Genomic DNA, 16,521 nt, shown 5'->3' with positions numbered 1-16,521 from the left:
TGTTGGATTAAAACACTTAATAAACCCTCCAGGATCCTCTTCCAGCCCCCATCCTGATGAAGAAGGAGGAAAGAAAAGGCTGGAAAAGAATGCAGCAGATCTGCAAGGCTGGATTAAAACTTTTTTTTTATCTTATTTGAATCTTCTCACTTACAAGAGTTGTTTCACACTCATACATTGCTCACCGTGGTTATTAAAAAAACCTCTTCTGTTGTTCCTAAGTTAAATGTAAAATCTCTAAAACTGGAATAAAAAGGGTGTGTTAAAACCAGGAGTTTTTAACCTGGCCATACCTGGAAAGGCAAAGATGAGGCTGAGATTATTGTTATTACATTTATTGAGATCTGGCCACGCTCTCTGATTCGTGATGGTTTCACACCTCAAATCCTTTCCTTGGCCAAGGAGAGCCCGCACAAAGAATAAATACAGATGATGAGTGACACCAAGAGAACCTTCCAGCGCGTGGAAGCCAAACCCTCGGGGTGATGGATGTCAGGTGGGCATTTCAGGGAGCTGAGGCAGAAGGGAGGGTCCCAAGCAGGACGTTTCCAGAGGGAAGCCCCAAACCTGGCTGTGTGTCAAACACAGGCAGCAGCTCCACCCTCACTCAGGACTGAGCCCTTCCTCACAGCTGGAGCTCCACAGCTCCTTTACCACGGGTTGAGCTGTCTATTTTTCACTGCAGCGTGAGCGCAGAGGTGGCACAGAAAGAAGAGCCACGACACGTTACGCAGACTCCAGCTCCTCCTCTGTGCCTGTGAATTCCCTCTGCCTCCAAAGTTGACGTTCCCCTTCCATTTCTCTTGACAAAAAAATGCAGCAATTTTTTCTACAGGGCCTCAGAGGAAATGAAAAGCAGAAAAAATATTGCTTAACAATGAGATCAAAAGTCTGAAAATCATACAGAGACAGATATTTTTGTTTATTCCAAAAATCTACTCTGCACAGCTGTCATGCTAAAATAATACCAGCATTATTCAGTCTCTGGTACATGACACCAAAATCTCAACTGCTTCTTCCTGAGCCTATTGCCCAACTGCTTAATTCTCTGCTAAAATAATAAAGATACAGCAACACAGATATGGGCTGGGCAGAGCTACTCACGGAAATCCAGGGGATGCAAAGCTGTTCCTGGACTTTCAACCTTATCAAAAGTCTCCAGGAGGTGGTGAGAAAGACTGTGTTGCTGTCTGTAGAGATTTCAGATCAAGTCCTCAGGGACTTGGCTGTATTATCTTGGACAAATTTAATTTGTCTGTGTTTTGCGTTCACTTCTGACCAGACAGAGGAACTCTTAAAACAACTGCTATGACAATTAATAAATACATTTAATATTTCTCAGGTGTTTATAAACGTGAAAAGAATGAAGAATATAAAGGCTGTAAATATACAGAATAGAACATATAATTGTATAAAAATTTAGAATCCAGAACAGATTCTAGAATATAGATTTCTGGTATGTAATTTGTATTCTAGAGTTCTATATGATTACATTGTAGAATATGTTAAATATAATATACGTATTAAATATTCTTTATGGAATATTTATATTCTAGAATATAGTTAGAATGTAAATATATATATGTAATATTCTTTATGGAACATTTATGTTCTAGAATATAGTTAGAATGTAAATATATATATATAAAAAATATTCTTTATGGAATGTTTATATTCTAGAATATAGTTAGAATATAAATATATGTATTATTCTTTATGGCATGTTTATATTCTAGAATATAGTAAGAATATGATAGGTCTATATAGTTAGAATATGATAGGTTTATATAAACGTAGAGAATTTGAAATATAATAGAATTCTAGGATTTCTATACATGATCTCAAGGGTGTTTGCTGAAGTCCAGAGCAGCTCAGCACCGCTCCTGCAGGAATGCCTGGTGCCTCCAAAAATCCCTGCAGGCTTCATGGAATCACTTCGGCCGGAAAAGATCTTTTGAGGTCACCGAGTCCCCAAGTGCCACATGCACACATCTGTTAAACCCCTCTGGGCTGCAGAAACCTTTCCATGGGGAATTGCTGCTGCTGTCCGAGCCCAGCCCCGCACGGTGCGCCCGGCTGGAGCATCCCTGGGGCGGCAGGATGTGACACGGGCAGGGATGTGACACGGGCAGGGATGTGACATGGGCAGGGATGTGGCACGGGCAGGGATGTGGCACGGGCAGGGATGTGACACCGGCAGGGATGTGACACGGGCAGGGATGTGGCACAGGCAGGGATGTGGCACGGGCAGGGATGTGGCACGGGCAGGGATGTGACACGGGCAGGGATGTGACACGGGCAGGGATGTGGCACGGGCAGGGATGTGACACAGGCAGGGATGTGACACAGGCAGGGATGTGACACCGGCAGGGATGTGACACGGGCAGGGATGTGACACGGGCAGGGATGTGGCATGGGCAGGGATGTGACACGGGCAGGGATGTGACACCGGCACTGGCAGCGATGTGACACCGACAGGGATGTGACACCGGCAGGGATGTGGCACGGGCAGGGATGTGACACAGGCAGGGATGTGACACGGGCAGGGATGTGACACAGGCAGGGATGTCTCTAGGTGTCACTGAAGGCTCGGGGAACAGCACAGCTCCTTCCCTGCCTTCCTTCCACTCCGGCTCTTTGTGTGGCAGAGGCGACACTTCCCAGATTTCCATGGGTTTTCCGAGCAGCCCGGGAGCTCCTAGGGAAGGTCTCGACCAGAACACGGCTCTGGATGCTCAGCCCTCACCCAGCCTCGCTGCTCTCCCCTCCTTCGGGGAAATCCCCGATTTTCCTGTGTCCCCTCCCTCGGCGCAGCTGAGCGCAGTGCCCGGAGCTCGGGCTCCTGCTGGCCGATCGAATGGATTTGGTTTATGCTGCAGGAGATTTGAACAAAGTTTTCTTTCTCCTTTGGAAGAAAGGGAGCTGAGCAGCACCTCCCCTCTGTTGAGAGGCTGTAATCGCTTCCCTTATCTCCTTAATCATTTGCCCATCACCAGCCCTGAGTGCATCTTTTGGGATGCAGGGATGCATTTTGAGATGCATTTCCAATTGCACCCCCCAGGCTGCAGGACCGAGGGTCGGGCCCGGGGCTCACAATCCGCAAGGGAAGGAATCCTGTCATGGATCAGGTGTCCATGGGGAGAGAGGATTTGTTCAGGGAAGAGAGCTCCTCTGGTCGCAACACAAACCTTGGCAGATGCTGATACCCTCAGAAAACGTCTCTTCTTTCTTTCTTTCTTTCTTTCTTTCTTTCTTTCTTTCTTTCTTTCTTTCTTTCTTTCTTTCTTTCTTTCTTTCTTTCTTTCTTTCTTTTCTTTTCTTTCTTTTCTTTTCTTTTCTTTCTTTTCTTTTTCTTTTCTTTTCTTTTCTTTTCTTTTCTTTTCTTTTCTTTTCTTTTCTTTTCTTTTCTTTTCTTTTCTTTTCTTTTCTTTTCTTTTCTTTTTCTCCTTAAAAAATTAGGTCAGCGCAGAGCAGCTTCGGAATGTCGCGGGGGTGTCCCAGATTCCGCACCCGTCAGCGGAATTCCCACGGACCGCAGGGGCTGTGTTTTTCCAGCCTGGCTGGACGGGGTTCCCAGTTTGGCTCAGCCCCGGGGCTGTGTGAGCCACTCCAGGGATGGATGCAGCGGGTCCTCGCGGGTGAGGATGTCCAAGGCCTCGGCAGGCAGTGCTGGAGGAGCACGGAGTGTCCTCCATAAAACTCTGATGAAACACGGAGCTGGAACACGCTCAGGAGATGCAGCTCCAATCGGTGCAATCCAGCGTTCGGAGGCAGATGAAAAAGGGAAGGGATCACGTCAGCGTTTCCAAGGCTGGCTGCAGCTCATACCTCAGGGCTTATTTACACATCAACCCCAGGACACAGGAGGAGGAACAGAAGGGAATACTCAGGTTTTGACACATTTATCCAGCGTACAAACCCTGAAGAAATCAAAACTCCCCTGCACAGCCCCTGAATTAGCAGTTCTTTCAGGCTGACCCCCTTCAAAAGGAAATTTTCCCGATTATTATTGTTATTATTTCTTCTTTTCTCCTTCCAGCCTTGCCTTCATTCAAGTTCGCACCTCCACGCTGCTGGGAAGAGAATGGGAATGTTGTACAAGATCCTACAGAATCATGGAATAATTAAGACTGGAAAAGACTCCAAGATCCATTAATTCAAAACTTCAGCCTACTCTGAGGTCTGCAGTACATGTCCCTCTCCATTCCCTCTTTTTCCTGAGGACCTGCGCAGATAAGCAGCAATTTCCAGTTTGACTAACCAGCTAATTACCTAATTCTCTCTGATTAGTGTTACACTGGTAAAGGTCCAGATATATTTTTCCTTATCTGCATAAACCATTTCCTGTACAAGATTTTAAGATGTGTTTTTCTTGTAGATGAACTCTAACTGGAGCATTTGGGACTCATTTTCCCTCCTTTTTTCCTTTTTTTTTTGGAATACCAGCATGTTTACCAATTCCATTTTGGCTTCTATCAGCGGGAGTTAATAAATGCATCTCAGATCAATGTCCTCTATTTGCAATGACATTTTACATTATTGTATTGATTCCGAGGCAAATCATGTCTGGAGATAATAAAAATCAATCCTGGAGGATCTGGTTTCTATGAGCAACCAAAGAATCAAAGTCCAATACATGAGAATACTCAAATGTGCTCTATTTTTTTTTTTTTTTTCCTGTTTGTGAATGAAGTATTTATCCAGGACCATAAAGTCAAAAGCCTCTGAGACCTGACTGGTGAAAGTTCTGGGAGCTCTGAGTGCTCTGCCATCAGACACTGAGACGTGCAGGAGAGAGGAAAGTACAGCTCTGAATTAAAGAGATTAAAACCCAGCGAATGACTGAGCACAGAGAGGAATTAGCAGAGCAAATTACAGCTGAACAGACTGAGAACTTCATGGGGCACGGCCAAAATTGAGATGAAAAAGAAATGGGGAAAAGGTTAAGTATTTACAGTATTTGGCCTTTAAAATATCCCACCTGTGAGCTGTGATGAGTCACACAGATGCTCTCAGGAACCGGCACTTGGCTTTCATGCCAATGTATCTCTTTTTTCCCTACGATCAGCTATTACACACATCCTTAGCAGAAGATTCTGCAGCATTTCCACCCTCTGGTGTGTACCGTGGCAGTTCAGCTTAATAAAATATAATCCTATTAAAAGGAGACACTATCGCTTCTGAAAAGGGACTTTAGGCCTGGGACTAAAGTCACTTAGCTCTGATTTTAGAAATATTTGTGATTAGTGATTAGAGCTTTCCGTGCCATCGGGCAGCGCTGATCTCTGCAGTGAGACACGGCCTTGAATTCAGCAGGGATCAGGGGAGGGAGGGGTGGAACGTCTGACCTTTCCTGGGAGAGCACAGACCCAATTCAGCGGCACGCAGGGCTGAGCCGGGCGCTCAGGACGTGCCAAAATTGCTTTGCTGCAGGAGGATCTTTACCTTGGCACTGGTTTGGCTCAGATCTCCCCACAGCAGAGTGGGGACGTGGGGTTACTTTTAGCTGAGCCCCTTTGCCAGGAGTTTGCTGTGAGGGTGGGCAAGGTTGTTGTGAGAGGAGATCTTCAATCTTAGATTAACTATGGCTGTTTCAAACACTTTGCCAAACATTTTTGAACAAGCAAAACCGGGTCATGCCTTTTTTCACCAAAATACACAAACACTTGTGCGAACGTTTCACATTTCCAAAAGTCAAGCAAAAGCCGTCACTAATACCCTGACTGTCAGCTTGTGCAACCTCCTGCCTCTACAAAGTTTACAAAGTCCACAGTTATGGCAAACAGATATCACCAAGCCCCCATCTTCTGAGAAATTTAAAAACACCCATGTGTCAGCAGACGCCTTTTCAGGTGCAGTTTTTGCCTCTGTCCACGCAGAAGAAACAACCCATCGTGCCTGTCAACATTTTCTACAAGCACTTGCTTCACTAAGTGTGCCCCAAGAGCTAAGAACAGGCAACATCCCTGCATTTACAGCCCAAAGATGGGCCAGGTTTTTAATAAATGAGGGTTTTTGCCACACTTTTAGAATTCCCGACTCCCCCACAAGTCAAACAGTGATTAAAAGAACACATCGCACTCTAAAAGGCATTTTAGACCAACAGAGGGGGGGAGTAGAGGCGACACCGCAGATGATTCTGTTGGATTTAGTCACCAGTAATGGGATGGGGTGACAGAGAGGTGTTCCACCAGTTTTTTATTCCATCATCAGCCTCAGTGAAGGCAGAAACATAATAGATGGTAAAACTCATGCTGTAACAACAGAAGCCAAAGTTCTCTTTGTTCCAAGGCCTTTTAAAAGTTTTTTAACAGGCTGACGCTAAAAGCTTACAAGTGTCTACTTCACTAAACACTGCACAAGCACTTCACAGCATACAATAGTTGCTTGTTCTACATTTTTTGCAGCTCAGAAACTTTCTAAGCACCAAATATTTCAAGGCCTAAAATTCAGCTTTGTTACAAACCTCTGTCTGTGTGAGCTCACTGCAACGCTGTGCAAGTCCTCTGCTTCCTCAGTTCCCACGAGCAGACTTTGGCTGCTGTCCCCTGTGATCTGCCCCTTCCACGAGCAGCAGTCTCCTTCTCAGCTCCACTGAAGAGCTTCCCACAGATGGAAAACTCTCCAAAGTGGATGGCAGCGTGTCCCTGCCAGGATGAATGTCCCCCACTGCCCAGAAGGGAGCGGGCAGTCAGCCAGGGGATTGCATTCTGCAGATCCCAGCCTGCATTCTTTGGGGGGATGGATAATAAATGAAGGTTCATTTAAATCTGACAACATGTGAAGAATGGAACTGCACGGGAGGGTGCTGGGGAGGGGTGAGCCATTAGAGCAGATTCAAAGACAAAATACCTGAAAATACATCCACTCCAGCGAGAGTGCAGGGAGTGAGCGAGGAGAGGACCCAATAGTCCACTTTAGCCTCCATTTTATCCCGTGCAATGCAATCTGATCAAATCAAGCTCTCTCCATACAATTGTCACACAGCAAATCACACGTAATGGGCTCTGGAGATGACAATCAAACCTGCCACTCAGGGAAATTTGTTCTCGCTCTTTGCAGCAGGATGCAACAGCGCCTGATTGCACCAGGAACCGCAAACATCCTTCTGCAGCTCTGCATTGCGGGCTGAAATAAAACCCCACTTCACTCCAGAGCTGCCTCAAGTGAGATCTCTGTATTTGACAAACGATCCAGGCGTTGGTGACAATCTTTGTGGACGACCCGGGGAATTCCAGGTGTCACCTTCTGCGGGCCGTTGATTGCGACGAGCCCGTATCCGTCTCTTCGAGGCTGGAACAATCTACTGTCGCTGCAGAAACCACGGCCACCTCCCCGAGAAGGTTAATCAGATACAGCAGGAATCACGCCTCCTCTGAGCTAACCTGCGAGTGGCTCAGGGATCCATCACTGCTCTCCTTGTGCCACCAACCGGGGGAACCGTGCACGTGGAATTCCACGGAGCCCGACGGCATTCTGCCCCTTGGAACAGCTCACCCTCTGGAGTTGGCTCGTTTACGGTGTTTTCAGGTGTTCTTAATAGAGGTGAGCAACAATCAAAAGTTTCAGGAAGCAGTGGAGCAGCAAAAAAAACATCCAGGCACTCAAACTGCAAAGTCACGGAGCTACTGCCACAGCCTTGGCATTTTTAAGGCACAAAAGTGTATTTTAGACCTTTCCCACGTGAATTCTATGCCTGCTACCCACCCTCCTCATCAGCACCAAGATGTTTGGAATTAGCTGTCGTGCCAGAATAAATCCCAAATTAAGAGTCATCAGCAGCAGATGCCTCTTGAGCTGTCAAACTTAGGGAACAGCCAGAAAATCCCTGGCTGGACTTTTCAGCTTCCCAGTGAATGATCCACAGGGCTCCACAGCTTAACCATCCCTGATGTCACGCAGATCAAGGCTTGGCTGAGTCATCCCTGCCTTGGGATAAGCCAGGCTTGGTGTCCAGGACATTGATCAGCCCAAGACACTCATCTTCCCACGTGCCGTGGTGGAAAGGGAACAGGAGGGGAGCACCTATGGATACCTCTAAAAACAGGACAAGTTTTTACTACTTTTTTTTTTTTTTTTTACTATTCCCTTTTAACTTGTGGCAAATACACATTTGTAGAGGAAAGTACCTGCAAGTTTAAGTCAAAGAGAGCACACCAGCCTCAAACCTCAGGAGTTTCCAAGTATCCAAAGAACTGAGCCAGGCACCAGGGAGGCACAGAAAGCAAAGCAGGGAATGATTCTAGCTCTGTTCCCACAGGGAGTGTGTCCCAGCTGCCCGTGGGGAGCACAGCAGGGACACAGCCCCTCCAACAGCAGTCTGAACATTGAGACTCTGAGTCACAGCCAAATGGGAACCATTAAGCTCAACAATTCCATCAAAAAGAGAATTAGATAAGCAAAAAGGGGAGGAAGAGTGCCAAATGAAGAGGAAGGTTGCTGCAGTGTGGGCACGGACTTGGAGTAATTGGGAATAAAATGAGTTCTCCTCCTCACTTTCTGTCTGACCTTGAGCGAGTCATTAAAAGTCTCTGCTGCCTTATTTGCCCAGCCTATAAAATGGATCAGGCCTTCATTAGACACTGTTTTGTCTCCCTGTACCACTGTGCACAGCAGATATTTTCATTTAAGATGAACTTTTTCTTGCATCCCCATTGAGACCTCCGCAGCAGCCTGAGCAAGTCTAACACCCCAGCACCTATTAATGAAGAAAGCCCGTGACAGGGAGACCAGAACCAACCCAACCAGCACTGCAACCAAATCCCCCGGCCCGAAAAGGTCTCATTTGTTCCCTGGTGAAGATGAGATGGGCTCACGATGCCCTGTGCTCCCTCGTTCTAATTAGAGGCACACAGAGAAGACAAAGCTCACATCCTGAGGGCTGTGCTCCTGCTTTGCTGCCTGGTGCTGGTGTCAGGGGCAGGGGGGAGGCAGGATCCCTGGTGAAATGAAAATAGCAACCCCCAAGACCATCCCTCATTAGGACTGGCTCGAAATCCTCAGCGCCTGAATAAATCCTTAAAAAGGGTCCCCGACATTTCTGCTGTTCCATTTTGCCTCAAATGAGCCACGAGTTTTTCCTTATGTAAATAATTCCAAGGCCAGGATCAAGACCCACAAAGACCCACACAGGGAAGTGGCGGAGCAGCAGCTCCACCTCTGCTTTCAGCCTGGTTTCAGCGCTGGGTTTGGAGTTTTTCTGGTCTGGAGTTTTCTCCCAGACACTCCCACTCGTGGCTCTCTCCTGCAGGGAATGACTTCATTGTCAACTGCTCAGTTTAGCCCCCAGGACGAATGGATTTTTGCAGAGACTTTTTACTGTGCCCCTAGGATGGGAACTGAATTTTTCACTGCTGAAATATCGCTGATTTCCTCAATAAACTCTATATTCAGATATATTCACAACGAACCTGGAAGAAAACACAGTGCTGAACCCTACAAATCGGATTGGTTCTTCATGGCCCACTTAAAAGCTTCAAATGAAAGCAAAATTCATATTCCAAGTGCGTGGTGTGACTGACAGAGACAACCAACCCAAGCCCTGGCAAGTCAGTTCAGCGATGAAATTCCATGTATTTCACAGTCCACCTGCTTCTGAGTGAGGAACATTTTGTATTCTGGGATAAAGACAAGTGACTCCTGTCTCCAGGTGATCTCTGATGGGACTGCTCACAGTCTTGTACTAAAAAAGGGAAAATCAGGTGACAGGAGTCCCTAATGTTGAAGCACCTCCTCGCTCTCGTGCAGCAGCGCTGTGGGCACCCCCTGAATCTGCCTTTGTCTGGGTTCCACCCGGCTTTTATGATCCGATGAGGAGCTCTGGGTAACCTGCTGGCAATCCAGGCTCAAGGAGAAAAACTCCCATCAGCTCAAATCCTCGGGTGTTTGGCTCTGCTAAGCTGCTTCCAAAAGAGCTCCCGAGAAAACGCACAGCAGCACTGGGACTTCCCCAGCCACTGTCCCAGATTCCTGTCTGCAGCACTCTCACACTTCCTCCTCCTAGGACAGAAAATGCGCTCTCTAAACAATTCCTCTGCCTCTTTGATGTTAAAAACATCGCCCTCAGGCCAGTCTGCTCTGAGCCACTGATTCCAAGGGTATAAATTGGGTATAAAGTTCCCTTCCTTTATTCTCCCACACTGCTTCCTTCATCCTCACCTGAAGCAGAGATCTCTGTCACTCCCCAGTGCAGCTCGTGTTCAGATCAGCGTCTCCCCCACCCCAGTCACACTGAATTCCTGGAGAAGTGGGGAGAAGTGGCTCTCGGGACTCCTTCCCCCCTGCCATGCAGCACCACGCGCCACAGTGACCCCAGTGCTCTGTTTTACTGCTCTCCCTTTGGGTACCACCCTCATTCACCCAGGACTCGGGGAATTCCCTGGAAGTTCATCCCGCTGCACACTTTAAAAGAAGGAGGAGCTCTCTGCACCCTCCTCTGGGATAAAGACCAAATCCAGCCAGGAGGAGACGTGGGACTGCATCCCCTGTAATGCTAAGCACAGCTTAGAATGTCAAGTGCAACCGTCACGTTCCATTTTCTGCCAACCAGGGGAGCTCCACAGAACTAAAGCTCAAGGAGATAGACTGGAATTCCTGGAGACTCCACTGGAGAGGCACACAGAGCTGCAGGAACTGAGATATGGCCCCTGATCTCCGAGCCCAGGGGTAGAATAGCAGCATGAACCTCAAACACCAGGGCTGGGCATGAGAGGGAATAACCTGAGCTGGAAAGCATCACCTTCCATTCTCCCTGTTTGCTCCAAGCCTGGCCTTGGACAATTCCAGGGTTGGAGCAGCCACAGCTTCTCTGGGCACCCTCTGCCAGGGCCTCACTGCAAAATAATTAGTAAATTACGATTTATGTCCAATCACACACACAAACACACTCACACACGCTGCATCCCCTTGGATTTCGATGTGACCTGTGCCTTGGTTTTAGCCACGCTGGGCTTTCATCCGTGTTCAAAAACTGACAAATATTTTAACCTTTCTGAAATGCAGCGTGTTAAAATAAATGGAAGTGAGTTGATGAAAACTGCTAATTAACCTGCTTTCGTCTCATTAAGAGTCTGTGTTTAACCTATAGGTCATCTCCTCTTCCAGCTGATGTATGGATCTGATCTTCAGAGATGAGCTAAACAACCCAGGCTTTTACTGAATATGGAAAACTCCTGAACTTCCTGCTTTTTTTGGGGGGGAGAGATCAGAAAAATTCCTGAAACAAAAGGAATTTAAAAGCTTTTAAAGCTGAGCTTTTAGAGACATTCTTTTAATTTATTTTTTTTTTTTTCCCAGCAATTGCAGTAATGCTGACACTGCAATACATTGTGGCTTTAAGGTAAAAATACAGAACCAAAATACTGGGATTTTGGGAATTTTTTCCCCTTTACAGGTTATTCAGCCATAATGGTTGGACTTTTCTAAAAATGTAATTTTTTCCCACTTGATGCGCTGAATCAGGCGTGTCCATAAGCATTATTTACCCCAGCAATTATCAGTTTTAGAACCCTTGATGTGCCTGAAGGTTGGAGGGCGAGTAAGGAGAGAGAAGGCGGTGGGAGGGGAGAACCTATGGCATTTCCCAAATCCAGAGGCAACATTTCCCACCAGCTGCAGCCCCTCCACCACAACCACACAGGGACCTGCAGAAGCTGCTCCGTGGGGGTCGGTCCCTTTGCACCTCTGCTTTGTGAAAACATCACTCCACTGATGCTGGGGATTAGTCCAAAACTGGCACGAGAGCAAGGCAGGAGATCTATGCTTTTTAATATCGAGCTCTTCACCGAGATGACTTTTATCATGTTAATGGCTAAATCACACTGATTGTGAAAGAGCCAAAATGAGGCAATTAGTAAGGCCTGTGACAGCCCCAGCAAACGACACACGAGGTTTGCAGTGGGAGCCAGATGGATATCTTCAATATATTTCTTATTGTCTGCTTGTGGTAATATGTTCAATTAAACTAAATCAGTACTACAGAAGAACCTCTGAATTGCCTGAAAAAAAAAAAATTAATTGTCTGCTGCAAATTTAATGAAGCTTAACACTTGTGTTATGTTTACAAGTTTTATTTGTTATGAGCCATAAGTGCTTACAAGAGAAAAAGAAACTCTGAACTTCATTCAGCCAGCCCTAAGAGCAAGGCAGTGGTGTTTGATTTTGTTACTGGGGTTTGATTTCATTTACATCTCTGTCTCTGCCTTTCTCTGGTTTTGTCCCTAGCAGCTGACTGGGTTTTTTTTTCTTTCCCCAGTAAGAAACTGAGAGCTCTCGCTGTGCTTTTTATTCACTGTTCTGGGATCCAAGCCTTGCTCGAGTGTTTGGCCACAAAGTTGTGCTAGGACAAGTCCTCAGAGGGGCCATGGCTGTCACTGTGACCCTCATCCTCATCCTCATCCTCGGGGTGTCACCGACCTTCCCCTGCTCACAGGTCACAGCAGTGGTGGGATCACAGAGCCACGGCACATCCTCGGCTGGAAGGGACACACAAGGACCAGAGTCCAGCCCTGTTCCTGCACACACACAGCCCAAATCCCAGCCTGGGCATCCCTGGAGTGCTGCCCAAACCCTCCTGGAGCTCTGGCAGTGCCCAGCACCTTCGGGGGGAAGAACCTTTCCCAAAAATCCAACCTGAGCCTGCCCTGGCACAGCTCCAGCTGTTCCCTGGGCATTCCAGTTCCAGTTCCTGGCACAGTTCCAGTTGTTCTCTGTCACAGAGCAGGGATCAGTTGTGTTTGACAAGTTCACATGCAGAAAACCAGAAGCCAAAGGTGCCTCTGAGCAGCCCGGGAAGGGGAGGCTTTGGGGAAAGCTCAGCAGCACAGGAGACATCAGCTTCTCATTCTGCCACACTCCTGTCACCTCAGAATAATCACAACCCTTTTTCCTCAATTTACTGTCAGAGAAACAGGGATGCTGACGGTGATTTCACCTTCCCTTGGGGTACTCTGGGGCTGACCTGGTTTTTCTGACGGCCTCAGGTCCTCACCTGCACAGAGCTGGGAGGGAAAGCAGACTTCACCAGCCTGAGGTGTAATGAGCTTGGGGGGATGCACCTGCCAGCGCTGAAACTCCAGCGGAGCCCCTCACGCCTGCACAAGGTGATGAGGATCAGCATCACACAGCAGCCTCGGCTCCTGGCAGCTGGAGTCAACGGGGAAGCTGCCTGCAACTCTAAACCCCTTGAATAAACCTCGTGTTCCGAGTGGAGGGGCGGAGAAGGGCTCTTGCAGGCTGCAAGGACCCTGAGGCAGTGCTGGATTCCAGCCCCACCATCGGCTTCTGCCTCAGGATTTCCCAGGCAGGGGGGCTCAGGAGGAAAGCGCAGCTCCAGCGCCGGGGCTGCCAGGGCGGAGGGAGGGCCAGACGTGCTGGATGCACGGCTCTCATTTATCATCGCGCCTTTCAGAGTGCTCCAGGTCATCATTTTACTTAAACCCAGCAAAAGAGCCTTAATTGTGTCCTAGAAATAATTGGTGTCAGTGGAAATAGTCCAATTAGAGCGGAATATTTTCCTTTGCAATTTCACGGCCAAAGATTATGGCTTTCCTTGTCAACGGTGAAAATCAAGCCTTGGCTGCTGGTTGGGACTCTGAAGTCAAGAAAGGTTTTTCCTAACTTATTTCTAAGTTTTATTTCTTAAGCATGGGAATACATAACATGTTCTCATGAATAAATCAGAGCCTGCATAACTCCATGGTGCTCTCTGAGCTTTTTTCGCCTACAAATCCCTGATTTAGAGATTCTGGAGTACAAGTTCATACTCTAAATTGACTTTTCCTCCATGAATTTTTTTTTTAAAAATGTATTAGACCTGATAAGGAATATTCATTCATGGACTACATATAAAAAAAATGTGTTCAGCAAATGCTAGAACAAAATTTAAGAACAAGGAAACTTCTTTTGAGTCCTTATCTTGGGTTTTGACACCAGCTGAACACCAACCTCATGTGCTATCCAGGAAAATTAGGAAAAGCTCAGAAAACATGGACAACCCTCCGGTGCTGCTCTGGGATTATTCCTTTAAACCCTGCCTCTCTTTTTTAAATTACATTTTGTGCTGTCAACAGCAGGTGTCACTTGACCAGGTCCCTTTTTGAAGGGCTAAGGCATAGCCAACATGAATTTAAGATTATGCTGAACGATGAGGAGAGAAAAATGAAGACTTTGCAGGACCTCAAACACTGCAGGAACAAGGCAGAGCGACAGGGGGGCCTCTCGTGCTGCAAAATGACAACCCCTAAACCCAGGATGTGGATGGGATGGGTGGGATGGAAAATGCCTGCAGCACCTTCCTGGGACAGCTCTTCCATTGGAGCAAAGCAGCAGCAAAGCAGCAGCAAAGCGGGGAAATCAGGGAGGTCTGGAGAGGGCTCCTGGGAGTGTGGACAGAGCTGAAACAGATCAATAGATTTCAGTAGCTGCTGTATTTTTTCCTTGGTTCGTGTTAAAAACAAACCCTCAGCATCATAATGTGTGGTTTGTTCTTCCTCTCAGGGAAAAAGTTAAAGCCCCACTCCAAGGAATTGATATCCCAGTTACTCCACACTCAACAGAGCTGAGAAGAGCTGGTAAAATTCACAGTTACTGGAATTCACTGATTAAAAAAAAACCCCAAAACCTAAACCAAACAAAAATTCCAAGCAATGATGTTTCAGTTCTGCTCAAGCCAAATTGAAACAGAGACAACCACGGGTGGCAAGAGGGGACCATCACATCCCAGTGCCACTTTTTGCAGAAGGCAAATGCTGTGTCCTAAAGGACTGGAACAAACACAGCAAGAATTCCAGGTTTAAAGGCAGCGACATCTGAAGTCTCTGAAAAGTTACTGGATAATGGGCCAGAATTTACAGTATTTAATCAATTTTAACTGCAATGCAGCACTTCAACGTTCACACAGAGGAATAGGCTGGGAATGAAAAATGTGCTACTTTATAGGAAATAATTTGAATCGCTGTGCTGGACAAAATCAAGACTATCAGTCTATTCAAGCGTGAGGAAAAAAATAACCTCCTGACATTATCTTTGTGTTCTTTCCCTGCTAAAGTGACACAGATTCCAGCCGGCAAAAGTTCTCCTGCTTTTACTGCCTTGAGCCCTCCCGTGACAGCCCGAATGAGAGGAGCTCACAGCAGCAGGAAAATGTTAAAGGTGCATCATAATTAAACAGGCAAATAAAGCCATTGGAGGCTGCCCTTGTCAGGGATGCACCAACGTGACTGGAATTGCCGCACTCCCCAAGGGGAGCAGGCAGGAACCAACTCTACCGAGCACTCAGAGATAAACTTCAATTAAAATGCATTTAAACAGATGCATTTATAGAGATGGATTTACAGCTGAGCCCAAAGCAGATGTTTGGGAAGCAGCCACGGGTGCCAGTGGCGGCACCATGATCCACTCAGCACCCAAAGCAAAGCTGAGCACAGCTTCAGGAGCAGCTATTTCATGTGTCTGCTGGGAGCACGCCCTGCCTGCCAAGGACTCTCACCCCACGAGGGGAGCGGTGCTGGCACACAGCGAGCAGCTCCATCCCCTCCCCAGCTCCTCCGGGATGCTGCCTGGGTCCCACCGCTGCTCCAGCTGGGATATCAGCACAGGAGCCTCTCCTGGTGCTTCCATCCACAGCTTTTATTGCAACACCTTGGAATCAGTTCCCTCTTCCAGGCTGCTGCTGTATCAGCCAGCTGATATCACTGCATTAAACACAAATAAACTCATATTGCACGGGCTGTGCCTGTTTACTCTATTTGTCATTTAATCCCCCGCTACTCGGAGAGCCTCTAATCTTTCTGTGTGCTGCAAGAATTGAACATTTAGCCTCAAGTACAGGAAAAAAATTGAGGGAACAAGATGGAAAATTAATATTTATACAATACATGGAAACACACACCGTGTTTTACAGAGCTCTGAACGCTGCCTTAGAAGGAGCTGCTTCCCCAGCCTTACAAACTCAATCCTGCTTTTTAATTTAAAGGTCAAACTGTACAAGCAAGTTTTTAAGATTTCAGGTCTTGGAGGCCAAGAGGTTCTCGTTTAGCACCAGCCAACAGAACAAACCCAAAGCACAACTGCACTGGTTCAGAAAACCACTGGGGTTCACCCAGCCTGACAACAGAATGTTAATACCCAGCCCTATGGGCACCTGTCAGGATTTGATATTTTTTAAACTGTCTACTCATGCATAAAATGAATATTTATTCATCCCTCTCTGGTTGTTTGCCAGGGAGTTATTTTAAGCTCCTTGCTTCTGGTGTCACATGTTCCCCTCCTCCTGCCATCCTTGCCTACACTGTCTCTGACACTGTCGGCGTCTCTCCCTGAGAAAGGAAATTTAAAAAAAAAAAACCAAAATAAGGATAGCCTGCAATATGAATGGAAGAGCACAGGAAGGTTAGAAAAAATGTCTTGACCTTCAGGGTTTTTTGCTCAATGACATAAGAGGAGTTAGAGGAGAATGCAAGCATATCTTAAGGTCAAAAACCACCTCAGCTGTTAAATTAGTCTTTTTGTACACCACCGAAC

The 16,521-nt window shown here is 46.9% G+C and overlaps 1 protein-coding gene across 9 annotated transcripts in view; it reads right to left on the bottom strand.

Annotated features, from left to right (window-relative positions):
- Positions 1-16,521, bottom strand: part of LOC120758131 (contactin-4) — a 264,846-nt gene that overhangs the window by 12,141 nt on the left and 236,184 nt on the right. The window lies entirely within an intron of this gene.

This window comes from Hirundo rustica, chromosome 12 (genome assembly GCF_015227805.2).
Source record: "Hirundo rustica isolate bHirRus1 chromosome 12, bHirRus1.pri.v3, whole genome shotgun sequence".
NCBI classification, from domain to species: Eukaryota; Metazoa; Chordata; class Aves; order Passeriformes; family Hirundinidae; genus Hirundo; species Hirundo rustica.
Note: the sequence above shows the minus strand (reverse complement) of the source record. Positions and strands in the feature narration are given on the sequence as shown.